This window comes from Cnephaeus nilssonii, assembly GCF_951640355.1.
Source record: "Cnephaeus nilssonii genome assembly, chromosome: 17".
In the NCBI taxonomy this organism is placed as follows: domain Eukaryota; kingdom Metazoa; phylum Chordata; class Mammalia; order Chiroptera; family Vespertilionidae; genus Cnephaeus; species Cnephaeus nilssonii.
This window is the reverse complement of record NC_137088.1, coordinates 55,857,547-55,870,553: the sequence shown is the minus strand read 5'-3', so window position 1 is coordinate 55,870,553 and position 13,007 is coordinate 55,857,547. Positions and strand designations below refer to the sequence as shown.

General features: G+C 45.0%; 1 long non-coding RNA gene across 1 annotated transcript in view; it reads right to left on the bottom strand.

The window, feature by feature from the left end:
* LOC307113546 overlaps positions 1 to 12,735 on the bottom strand; it is a 32,604-nt gene extending 19,869 nt beyond the window's left edge. The window contains exons 1-2 of the long non-coding RNA XR_013814872.1: positions 12,639 to 12,735; positions 10,932 to 11,010 (exon numbers count right to left, since the gene is read on the bottom strand). This is a non-coding gene — a long non-coding RNA (uncharacterized lncRNA). The remainder of the gene's footprint in view (positions 1 to 10,931; positions 11,011 to 12,638) is intronic.
* Positions 12,736 to 13,007: the final 272 nt, after the last annotated feature.

Genomic DNA, 13,007 nt, shown 5'->3' with positions numbered 1-13,007 from the left:
CAGTGAGCAATATATACATCATTTTGCAGATGCACCACAACATGAGAGATTTGGAAAACACTGTTGTAACTGAATTTCCTACCTTGCACCCATCTTTCTTACCATCACCAGGTTAATCTTTCTTACCACGATCAGGTTAATGGTTTCCTAGGAAACCACTTCATGCTTTACTCTTCTCTCAATAACCTAAGTTGCCTACTGCACACAGTCCAAGCTGGCACCCCCAAATGTCTCCATTTGACTTGAACCTGCTTTTGCGCTTTTTGCCCACTCCTCCACAAAAAAACCCACTTCTGCCAAACTGATCTACTTAACCTCTCCTAAGAATGCTTTATTATTTTCTGCTTTCCTGACTTAGGATAAGCCCATGCTCTTAGAAACTTCTAAACTCCAACTACCCTTCAAATCCATTTTTCATCATCCCCCATGAAAGTCACCAAATTATTCTGGCCTAAAGTCTGTTTCGCCTCTGACCTCCAAGAAAATATTTCTTATTTTTCTACAATGTCCAGTGTGTAATTACTAGTCTCATGTGCCTATTTAAATTTAAATAATATTAAAATTCAGTTTCTCTGCCATAGTCATGCTCAGTAGCCATGTTCGACATACAGATGCAGGGCATTTCCATCATCACTGAAAATCCTATCGGAAAGCTAACTCGGTGCCACTTATTTGGCAGTTAATCATTGTTTCTGACTTTGGGTTGTCTTTTCTTTTTTATTATTATTTTTTCAATTACAATTTACATTCAATACTATTTTGTACCAGTTTCAGGTGAATAGCATAGTGGTCAGTCAATTAATATTTGACAAAGGAGGAAAGAGCATACAATGAGGTAAAGACAGTTTATTCAGTAACTGGTGTTGGGAAAATTGGACAGACACATGCAAAAAATAATACTGGACCACCTTCTTACACCATATACAAAAATAAACTCAAAATGAATTAAAGACTCAAACGTAAGGCATGAAACCACAGAACTCCTAGAAGAAAACATAGGCATAAAACCTCTGACATTTCTCTTAGCAATATGCTTCCTGTCATATCTTCTTAAGAAAGGAAAACAAAAGATAAAAAATAAGCAAATGGGACTATAACAAACTAAAAAGATTTTACAGAAAAGAAATTATCAACAAAAGAAAAAGACAACCCACTGAATAAAGGGAGATATTTGCCGATGAAACATCTGATAAGGGGTTAATATCTAAAATTTATAAAGAACTCATACAACTCAACACCAAACAAAACAAACAATACAAGTAAAAAATGGGTCAAGGGCCTGAATAAACCTTCTCCAAAGAAGACACAGATGGACAACAGACATATGAAAAGATGCTCAACATTACTAATCATCAGAGAAATGCAAGTTAAAACCACAAGGAGATAGCACCTCATACCTGTCAGAAAGGCTATCATCAGTAAGTCACCAACTAACAAATGTTGGTGCGAATGTGACGAAAAGCAAACCCTGGTGCACTGTTGGTGGGAATGCAGATTGGTGCAGCCACTTTGGAGTTTCCTCAGAAAATTAAAAGTGGAACTGCCCTGTGACCCTGCGATTCCACGTCTGTGTATTTATCCAAAGAAACCCAAACCAATAATTTCAAAGACTATCTGGGTTGGCTTTTCAATAGCCAATTCCCAACTTCCTTACTTCTTTGTTGCTTCCTATCACAGAGCCTGGAAAACACAGATACTTCCATTGTCATGTTCCATTGCAGCCAGGCACGTCCTTGTGAGCCACCACTGGCCAACGCAATATAAGGGCATGCTTGCTGGGAGGGTTTCTGGACAAACGTCCATTTAAATGCTAAAAGGGAGAGGTATGCAAGGAGAGCTCTCTCACTAGAGAGCTTCTTGCCTTTGAACACAGTCATGTGAGGATGTCTTACATACTAACTAAGACTATCACAGAGACATTTACCCTGAAACGGCAGAAGGACTCACTCAACCCGAAGACTACTAATCCCCTGACACCTTCGTATGTACATTATTTTATTATTTAAGCCTTTATTAGTTATGAGTCCTTACTCTTATTCACTAACTGCACCATTAGTGAAATTGCCTAGTTTATGCCTACCTCTTCAACCACATTGCAAATACACATTAAAGCAGAACATCCCTATAATGTCTCTGACTCACCCACAACACATCGCAGGTGCTCAGTAAACTCAGGTGAACTGATTGCTTTCTTACTATTTTGCATAGTTAACAGTAAAGGGGCTCCTGGACTGTACCCCACGCTTGTGAATTTCTTTTCTGAAACCCTCTAGTCTTAGCCTATGTGAACAAGTATGTTATTTTAAGAACAGCAACACTTTGATCTATACTTGTACCTGAAAGTTACACTAGACAGGTGAGAAAGGAAGAACTACAGTCTTTCGTTTTTATCTCCCAGATACACCCAAGACAGATCAATTTTTAAAAATTAATCTGGTAGTGTGATGTCAGTGACCATTTGAAAGAAGTCCTTCAGTGTTATTGACAGTTTTGCCAGGTAATCTACCTACTCATTCTGAGGCTTGAGAATCATTTGCAGTGAATGGTGGTGTGTGTGTGTGTGTGTGTGTGTGTGTGTGTGTGTGTGTGTGGTATTTTCTCCTCATTGGCTTATTACTAAAGATGTGTAAGATAAAATAGGATATAATTGAGTTCACTTTATATGTTTCTTTTTTACTTCTGTTTTCCAACTCATGCTGAAATTCTAGATGTCGACCCAATAGGAATTCTCATTTCATTCATTCATTTAACATTAAGTACCCAGCAGACACCAAAGATCCAAAAATGAAGACACAATCTCACGTTAACATTTTAGGAATTCTACCACTGAGAAAATTACCTCCTTTCACCCATCCCCAGTCCTGGCGTGTGAGGCTGGTCCATGGCCCCGTGTACCAGGCCAGCTGTGAGGCTGGGTCTAAGTCTGGAAGTGACTTGCCTACAGGCGCACACTGAAGGCCGGCAAAGCGAGTCCGGGGAGAACTCAGTTTTCTCCCCCTGGATTTCCCTCCCTGCCAAGCCGCAAGGTATGCCCCAAAGCAGTGGTCGGCAACTCATTAGTCAACAGAGCCAAATATCAACAGCACAACGACTGCAATTTCTTTTGAGAGCCAAATTTTTGAAACTTAAACTTCTTCTAACGCCACTTCTTCAAAATAGACTCGCCCAGGCCGAGGTATTTTGTGGAAGAGCCACACTCAAGGGGCCAAAGAGCCGCATGTGGCTCGTGAGCCGCAGTTTGCCGACCACAGCCCCAAAGGACACTGGCTCTGGCATCAGAGTCATTCCTACATGTGCCCTGTGCTAGGTGTGACAACGGTGAAGACACACCTCTCTATGCCTCTGTCCCTTTCTCTGCAGCATGGAGGTGACAGTATACCTGTCCCACAGCCTTAGTAGGATGCTATAAGATAGGGTCTCTTTAATGAGCATGTAGCAAGTGCTCAATACACAGGAGACTGTGTAGTGACCCATTTGAAAGCATCAGTTAATGGGAAGCTGTGTGGTGCAATGAGCAACAATATCTGGAGCTGACCCTGTATTCCGTCCAGACTAAGTGGACAACATGCAGCTCTGAGAAGGTCAGTGGTACCCCTTCTCCTGCACGAGGCTGTACTTGAGCGCAGCTTCTCCTGAGACCCAGGGCTCCCTTTCCCTTGTGAGAAAGGTTGCAACATCACACAGGCTCCTAGTTCTCCAGGTGCTGGGCAGCTGGCATTGCCAGGAAACTGTAAATCGCTGACTCCCAGTCCCAAGTGCCTGGTGCCAAGCAGCCTGCGATTTCCCCACAGAAGAGAAGACAGCACAGGCCCTGGTGTGGGCTTCTGTGGAGAAATGAGAGGGTGTGGAACTCCTGTCTTCTCTTCTTCTTGCTGACCTTGGCCTATGCGATCTCCCCTTTCTCCACAAAGGCCATTCCTTAAACCATGGAGTTTGTCTTGAACTCTGCGTGACAGGTAAAGCGTCAGAGGGGACCCACGTGGTCTGCAGGTCTAATAGGTCTGCAGAAGGAGAACCAAACAAATTTTGAGAGAAAGAGCATCCAAAGAAGCCCAGCATACCCCAACAAGAAACTCCATAATTTGAGTCCAAAACTCCCCTTTTGCTCATTCTGCTATATATGCACTTTGCAACAGAATTTTTGTATTTGTGATTTTTTGCATTCTTTTTCTTAAAGGAGTCCTTCAAATTGCACAGGATTCAAGCCTCCCCAACTGGGCTGTGATTGATCTTCAGTGTGGTTTTGTGGAAAGAGGGGAGAGAGTAGCTGCATGTCACAAAGGCAGCGCCCTGCCACACCCCCTCGGAGGACCGGAGAGGAGTGCCCGCCTCTCTCTCAGCCCAGCAGTCCCTCAGTGAAGATAATGGGAACCTTCTTCTCTCCTCCTCACGCTGCTTAGCAACTCACTGCAGTAACACTTCCGGCCCTTCTTTCCTCCCCCATCTTCTCCTCCCCAAGAAACAGTTTTGGGGAATAGTTAAGTGTGAGGACCCTGAGGCCAGGTGGGGTTCAAGTCCACGACTTGCCAGTAACGTATGTAATCTCTGTGTGCCCGAGCTTCCTAGGATCCGGAAGGGAGACGGCGATGACGGTTCCTCACCCGCCGGCACAAGGACCGGATGAAGGCTCCCGTAGGCTGAGCACCGGCAGCACAGAGAGCCCGGGCCAAAGCTGGCGGAGGAACTGCTGCCCGGTCCATGACCTCCTCCTTCGGGGCAGGGTCCGCCCGCACTGCGGTGAGACGGGCAGCGTGTGCTCTGTTCCTGCTTCCAAACAGTAAGGATGTAAGAGTTGAACCCAGGACTTCCTTAGAATCAGGTTCAGGGGTTTATCTTTCTCCTCCGTCCCGGGCAGAGGGTAAACAGCAATTCCATGAACAGGAATTCTTGCTCAGGTGAGATGCACCAAGGTCTAGACTGGGGCCAAGCACAGGGTCCAGAGTGGCTGCCAATCACCAACAAAAAACCTGTATTTTTATCTTCTTCTGTGTCATGTGAGTCCATCTTTCATTGGGTTATGAATTTGAGGGGGAGCTAGTGCTACTCATTGATCTCCTTCAAACACCCACAAAAGTCAAATCAACTCTACCGTTTAGGACAACCAACTCCAAATATAGTGCCCTTGAAAGTCACTATTAAATAGCTGTGATTATTCAGTTCCCAACTAGATGCCCTGAGCAAGTTAAAGACAAACTTGACCATAGCAAACTCCACATTCTTTCTAAAATTGTGTGAATTTATTTAAAGCGGAGAAGATAGAAGCGGAGGAGGAGAAGGAGGAGAGGGAGGAGGACAGGGGGTGAAAATGAACTCCACACAGCTCATCAATGATAAGTCCTTGTAACTGCAGCCAGCGCTGAAGTTTGCGGGAAGCAGAGAGGACTGCGCGGACCAAATCCAATCAGGGCTCCGGACGGCACAGCGGTCCTCCGACATGTGATGCCTTGGCCTCAGGGCCTCTCTCTTGTGGAAAGAACCCCGGGGGAGTGTCAGGAAGCGCCCTCTGTCTCCCGCCCTCCATCTACAAGGCGTGGATGGATGTGTAACGGGCGCCACACTTCTGTGGAAGAGGGGAGAACGGAAGAGTAAGGTGGGAAGGAACGTTTTAAACTTCTGTTTTTCAAAAGCTCTGTTTAAGGAGAAAACCTCCGAAGATTCAGAGAAAATAACATTAAAAAGATGGAAGCCAGCTCTGGCCAGTTTGTCTCCGTGGTAGATTGAAGGACCTCGGGTTCAATTCTGGTCAAGGGCACATAGCTCAGTTGCAGGCTCGATCTCTGTCTCTGATCAGAGTGGGTGTAGGAGGCAACCAAATGATGTGTCTCTCTCACATCAATGTTTTTATCTCTCTCTCTCTCTCCCTCTCCCTTCCACTCTCTCTAAAAATTAATGGGAAAAATATCCTCAGGTAAGGCTTAACAACAGCAAGAAAAAGCTGGAAGGCATCTACTATGCTAATTTTCAAGTGCTCTCTCTCTCTCTCTCTCTCTCTCTCTCTCTCTCACACACACACACACACACACACACACACACACACACACACACAGCAACTGCTTCTTTTAATGTTTGGTGAAGCTAAGAATGAGGTGTCAAATGCAAACACTACACGCTATTTGCTGCCATAGTCAGAGGGACCCTCAGTGACAAGCCCCTTTGGCCCCGCACACTGGAGTGAAAGCATCGGGGTTTCACGGCTGCCCCCCTCGGTGCTCCTCCTGCACAGTCTCAGCGCGTCCCTTTCCCTGGATTCTGCAGGGCACTGGCTTTAGAGGGAGTATCATTTAGTAATGAGGTAGTTTTGAAAAAAAGAACTACAAAATGAGATGCTTATATAATCTATTATTATTTAACTACTAGAGGCCCGGTGCATGAAAATCATGCACTCGAGGGGGTGGGGGTCCCTCAGCCCGGCCTGAGCCCTCTCGCAGTGTGGGAGCCCCGTCCTCGATTGCCCGCAGCGGGAGGCCCTGCCCACCTGGCTGGGGCTCTACGATCGATTGCCCCGCTGGCCGGTGGCCTGGACCTCCGGCTGAGGGGCAATCGTGGGGCAATGGCGGGGCCCCCGACCAATCGCATCGCACCCACCTTGGCTGGCCGGGCACCAATATGTGTCATAGTGTGGTCGTCCGGACAGTTGTTTCTCTGTTCGGTTGATTTACACATTATGTTTTTATTATTATAGATTTCTAAATAAATGACCCAGGACAACTGGGGCTAGCCAACCAGGAAAGGCTGGGGCCGATGACTCCTGTGGTGCCCAGCGCTCCCAAGAGGCCAGGAAAGCAAAGGCGCTCAGCTTTTTTAGAGACTTGATTTCTGCTTCTTCGCTTCCCATACGGGTTTGGGAAAATCACAAGGTTTCTCTCAATCTGGATTTTTACCTTGAAAATTTACCTTGAAATATATGTTTTTCCCGTGCTACGGGGGAGTTGTGAGAATCAGGTAGGACGAGGTGTGCCAGCGTCCTCAGAAGTCCTAGTACCAAGGTCAGCTTCTGAAGCAAGCAAAGGAGGCCCTGCACGCTGCAGGGGAGTTTTAGCTTCAGTGTGTTCACGGCTATTTGACTGGGTATGTGTCTCCATCTCTCAAAACCAAACAGCAAGGCTCTCAGATTATAGCTTCCTTTCGCTTTTGATTTATCAATAAGTGAGAATGCGCAGCCACAATCTCAGGTGGGAAAGAAATAGCACATTTTCTTTTTAATCTCTTTATAATCAAATTTAAAACTGAAACAGAAGTAGATAAAACGGTATAAGGAACCTCCAAGGACTTCTCACCCAGCTTCAAAAATTATTAACTGATAGTCCATCATGTTTCATTTCTATTCCCATCTGAAATTGTATTATTTCGTCCTTTAAAAAATTAGTTCAATTCAACTGCTACCCCTCAGCAGGTGAGACTCTCAGAAATTTAGTTCTTCTTGGGTTGCTCAAAGGTATGGGCTCATATGGAGTGAAATATTTGAGGAGGCACCTGCAGTGTTCGTTCGGTGCTGGGCTGTCTAGAGCTTTGTATTCACAAGCCTGCCTGGCTGCCAGGGAGGCTCTCTGATGCCCTGCTGTGCAGCAGCTGGGGGTGGGGTGTGGTGCGCTGCTGTGGCCAGAGCTCCTGGGACAAGTGTCTGGGTGCAGCCTCTCCCGTGCCCCACAAAACCACACCCTTCTGATGTCTGCCACCCCCACACCCACCCAGGACATAACCAGCCAGGGAGCGTAGGTCCCCGAGGTGCCGGAGGCACACAGACCTCCAGCCCTCTCCTCATGCTGAGAACACTCTTAGCTCTCACCTCCACTTTCTAAAGACCCAGCAGCTGGACTATTCATTAGCCATGGCCTCCCTCCTCTCCTGCTCCAGGCAGCTGCTTTGGCCTCCCATGGGGTTTATCACAAACGGTCTATACCAGTGGTCGGCAAACTGCGGCTCGCAAGCCACATGTGGCTCATGAGCCGCGGTTTGCCGCTCTGTTAACTAATGAGTTTGCCGACCACTGGTCTATACCAACCCAACCTTCTTCCTGTTTCCCAGAACACCAGCTCTGTGGTCACACACTCTGACTTAAAACTCCAGGTCTAGCCCGAACTGGCTGTGTGCTCCTTAGGTAAGTGACTTAACCTCTCTGTGCTTCAGCATCCCTGCCTCTGAAGATAGCAGTAGTACCTACCTCATATCCTCATGAAAACAGTGAGTGAATAAGTATCAAGCACTGAACAGCCTGGTCTGGAGTCAGCTGCTGGTTAGCATCCTCAGCCTTCACCAGAACCCCAAGAGGAGAGCATTATTCTACTCATTTCATAGCCTGAGCAAGGACACACGGCTGCCCTGGGAACTGTGCAGACGCTGATGTCATTTATATTCGTGGTATATTCCCATAGCGATTTTTAAAAGGGACTTAGGCAATATCCAAGTTTATTTTTAAAGTTGAAGCCAGTTATTCTGAATATAATTAAGCACGTTTGAGAGGCCAGTAGGAAATGATTATTCACTACTAACTGGTAATCTCAGCAACTCGAGACAATTTTAAAATCTTCCTTGGACTGATCCTCAGGGAGAGACAGCTTTTCCAAGCAGCTGAGAGATATTCTGTAAACCTCGGTAATGTTATTCCTGTAATTCATTATTTATTTACACACAGGAAGGCGCTGACTCAACGGGCAGGAGGCAGGCCACTATTTCATTAATATCGCATTATTAATCTCACTAGAGGTCCGGTGCACAGGGGAAGGGGGGGGTCCCTCAGCCCGGCCTGTGCCCTTGGGGCATGTCCGACTGCCAGTTTAGGCCTGATCCGGACATCCCCCTCGCAATCCGGGATGTTACACCAGTGACCATACTTTTCATACAGGTGAAAGGCGTCTTGCTGTTGTATGGGCAGCTACATTTTTTTGCCCTGACTATAAAAAGTAGTACATAACATGATCCTCTGAGGCAGTAGTACCATTTTCCCCATCTTCTGGGTGGAAAAACTGAAGCAGAGAGAAGTTAAGTAATTGGCTTTGTCACACAGTTATAAGTGTCAGAATCAGGGCTGACCACAAAAAGTGCAAGTCAGAGTCCATGCATGTCATTGCTGAATCATCCTGTTTTTTCAGTGTTAGAGTAGCCTTGCCAGGTTTTAATTTTTAAATCTAAAAGACTGTTCCCAATATATAGGATAGGGTCCCTAGGCCTGGCCGGCGATCTGTGGGGCGACCAGCAGGCAGGGCAATCAGGGGGCCCCTGCTGGCACCCCCTTTGGCTGGTGCCTGGCATCGCCTGCTGGACGGCTCTGCCCCCCCTCCCCCATCTCCGCCACCAGTCACCTCCCTCTGGGGAAGGGCAGACATCAATGCAAGGAGCTGCCCCTAATTGGGGACAGCTCCTTGCATTGAGTGTCTGCCCCCTGGTGGTCAGTGCACATCATAATGACCGGTCATTCCGCCCATCCTTCTGCCTTTTGGTCGATTTGCATGTTAGGGTTTTATTATATAGTATTACTTTCAATATCTCTATTCTGGTGAAAGTTCTCCATATTTTTCTGGAACAGTTCGATTTGAAAGATCCTGTTGTGTTCCCCCTCAATAATAAAAATCTCTCTCAAGAAGCCCTAACCGGTTTGGCTCAGTGGATAGAGCATCGGCCTGCGGACTCAAGGGTCCCAGGTTCGATTCTGGTCAAGGGCATGTACCTTGGTTGCGGGCACATCCCCAGTAGGGGGTGTGCAGGAGGCAGCTAATTGCTGCTTCTCTCTCATCAATGTTTCTAACTCTCTCTCCCTCTCCCTTCTTCTCTGTAAAAAATCAATAAAATATATTTTTTAAAATCTCTCTCAAGGAAATGTCAATATCAGAGCAACCCAAGTAATCTCACAGATCGACACTGGCATACACAACTAGCTACATGATCTTTTCATTGTGTGTGTATTTCAATTTGGAAGATGTCCTCTCTGAGCCTCATAGATAGTTGAGGCAGGACATCTGAGAGCACAACCATGAAAAATGTCCCAGTGTTCGAAATGTCTGGGTTCTGGAAGCTGGGGACCTTGGGTGAGGTCCTCTCGCTGCCATTTAGTTGGGAAACCATAGGCAAGTTGCTTAATTCAAATTTTCTTTTTGGAAAATGAAGGTCTATAGGCCACTGCCATTTGCCCTTCTTCTAACTTAAAGCAAAAGGTCTAGGTTCGTCTATACAATAGCAGTAAAAACAAACAAACAAAAAACCCACAAACTGGTCAGCCCAGTTTCCATTGTGTCTGCTCATTCTCACACTGCACTGAATTTTAAATATGTTGGCAACGTCCTTCTCCTACTCTTCATTCCTAATTAAGAGGGTTACGGTGTGTGTGAGCTGTGGGGTCAGAAAGACTTGGGTCTGACTCCTGACTCTGACCTTCCCCCCAGCACTGTGATCTTGGGTAAGTTGCTTGAACTCTATTGCCTTAACTTTGTGCTCTATAAAGTGGGGACAATAGTAAGCACCATGGAGCATTAAATGAACATAGAGCTCAGTTTTGTCGTATGTACGCATGCAATAAATATCGGTTATCATTGCAGTGGAAAGGGGAGGCTCTAGGATTTTAGCTTTCAAATGGAAATTAAAAACCTGTCCAGCAGGAGGTTGAAAGAAAGACCTCATAATCGCAAAGAAAACCAATACTGTGATAGAAAAATTATACTGAAAAAGGAGGTAGAGGAGGAGGAAGAGAAAGATAAATGGAAAAAAGAGAATGAGAAGAAAAAGGAGGAAGAGGAGAGAAAGATGTCAAAGTAGGTAAGTGCTGGGATTGCCTCCTCCCATAACTACATCAAAATTACCACTAAATTATAGAACAATTAGACTGGAGAACCCCCTAAAGACTTGCTGAACAGAACTCCTGTAACAAGGAGATAAAGAAGAGGCCATGTCGAGATCAATAGGAGGGGTGGAGACTCAAAATGAGCTGGCTTTACACGCACCTGTGGCAGGTGAGACATCTCAGGGCAGAGTCCCCACTGCGTGGTGAAGGGAACCAGTCAGAAGTGAAGAGCATGATAACTGAAATGGAAAACACACTATTATGAATCAGCAGCATATTAAATGAGGCAGAGGACTTAAACAGTGATTTGGAAGACAAGGTAGCAGAAAACACCCAATCAGAACAGGAAAGGAAAAAAGAATAAAAAATGAGGATAGTTTAAAGGACCTCTGGGACAACATCAAGCATAGCAACCTTCACATCATAGGTGTATGAGAAGGATAAAAGAGAAAGCAAGAGATTGAAAACCTATTTGATTAAATAATGACAGAAAACATCTTTAACCTGGAGAAGGAAATAGACATACAATTACAGGAAGTGCAAAGAATCCCAAACAAGATGAAATCCAAGAAGTTCACACCAAGGCACATCATATTTAAATGGCCAAAGGTTAAAGACAGAGAGAATTTTAAAAGCAGAAAGAAAAAAAAAACCCTCAAACAAACAAACAAAAACATACAAAACAAAAAAGCAGTTTGTTACCTGCAATGGAACTGCAATAAAACTGTCGTTTGATTGCTCAACAGAAACAGATGGCCAAAAGGGATTGGCCCAAAATACTCAAACTGATGAAAAGCAAGGACATGCAGCAAAGATTACTCTACCCAGCAAGGCTATCATTGAGAAACAAAGAAGAGATAAAGAGCTTCCCAGACAACGAAGAGGAATGCATCACCACCAAACCAGTATTACAAGAAATGTTAAAGGGACTTCTTTAAGAAAAAGAAGAAAATAAAATAAATATTCAAAATAAAATGACAGTAAATACATATCAATAATCACTGTAAATGTAAATGGATTAAATGCACGCACCAAAAGGCACTGGGTGTCTGAATGGATAAGTAAACAAAACCCATACATATGCTGTGTACAAGACACTCATTTTACATAAGAAAACACACAAGGACAGAAAGTAAAGGGATTGAACAGACATTTCATGCAAATGAAGATGTTTAAAAAGCTGTGATCACAATACTTATATCAGACAGAATAGACTTTAAAACAAAAGCCATAACAAGAGACAAGAAGGACACTAAATAATGATAAAGGGATCAACCCAACAGGAAGATATCATCCTTGTAAACATTTATGCACCAAACATAGGAGCACCTAAAAATACGAAATAAATCTTGGTGGACAGAAAGAAGGAAATTGACAGTTATTGTAGGATAAAGTCCTTTTGGCATCAATGAATAGATCATCTAGACAGAAAATCAACAAGAAACAGCAGTTAAGCCAGATAGATTTAATTGTTATTTTTAGAGCAGATAGATTGTAATTGATATTTCACCCCAAAGCAGTAGAATATACATTATTTTCAAGTGCATATGAAACATTTTAGGCCACATATTAGGCCACAAAGCAAGTCTCAATAAATTTAAGATTGAAATAATATCAATGGTCTCTTCTAAACACAAAGGTATGAAACTAGAAACAATTACAAAACAAACAAACAAAAAAAACTGGGGGGAAAATGTAATACAAGCACATGGAGGATAGACAACACGTTACTAAACAATGATAGGTTAACAATGAGATCAAGAAAGAAATCAAAAGCTATCTGAGACAAATGAAAATGAAGACACAATGACTCGAAATCTATGGGACAGACAAAGCTGCTCTAAGAAGATAACTTACACAGGCTTACCTCAAGAAACTAAAAATATGTGTCTCCAATAACAAACTAGCTTGATACCTAAACTAGCGTTCCTGTTGCAGGAAAAATCCTGCAATAGGGTTTCCTGCTGCACTCTACCCCACCCTGCCTGCTCTCCTCCCTTGTCCCCCGCCCCGCGATCTCCGCCAGCCCCCCTGCTTTTCTAACTTCTCTGCCAGCCCGCTCTCCTTCCTTCTTCCCTGGCCCCGCCTCCGCTCCTCCCTTCTCCCCCGCCCCGCCTCCGCTCCTCCCTTCTCCCCTGGCCCCGCCCCTTCTCCCCCGCCCCGCCTTCTCTGCCAGCCCGCCTGCTTTTCCCTTCTCCCCCGGCCCCGCCTCCGCTCCTCCCTTCTCCCCTGGCCC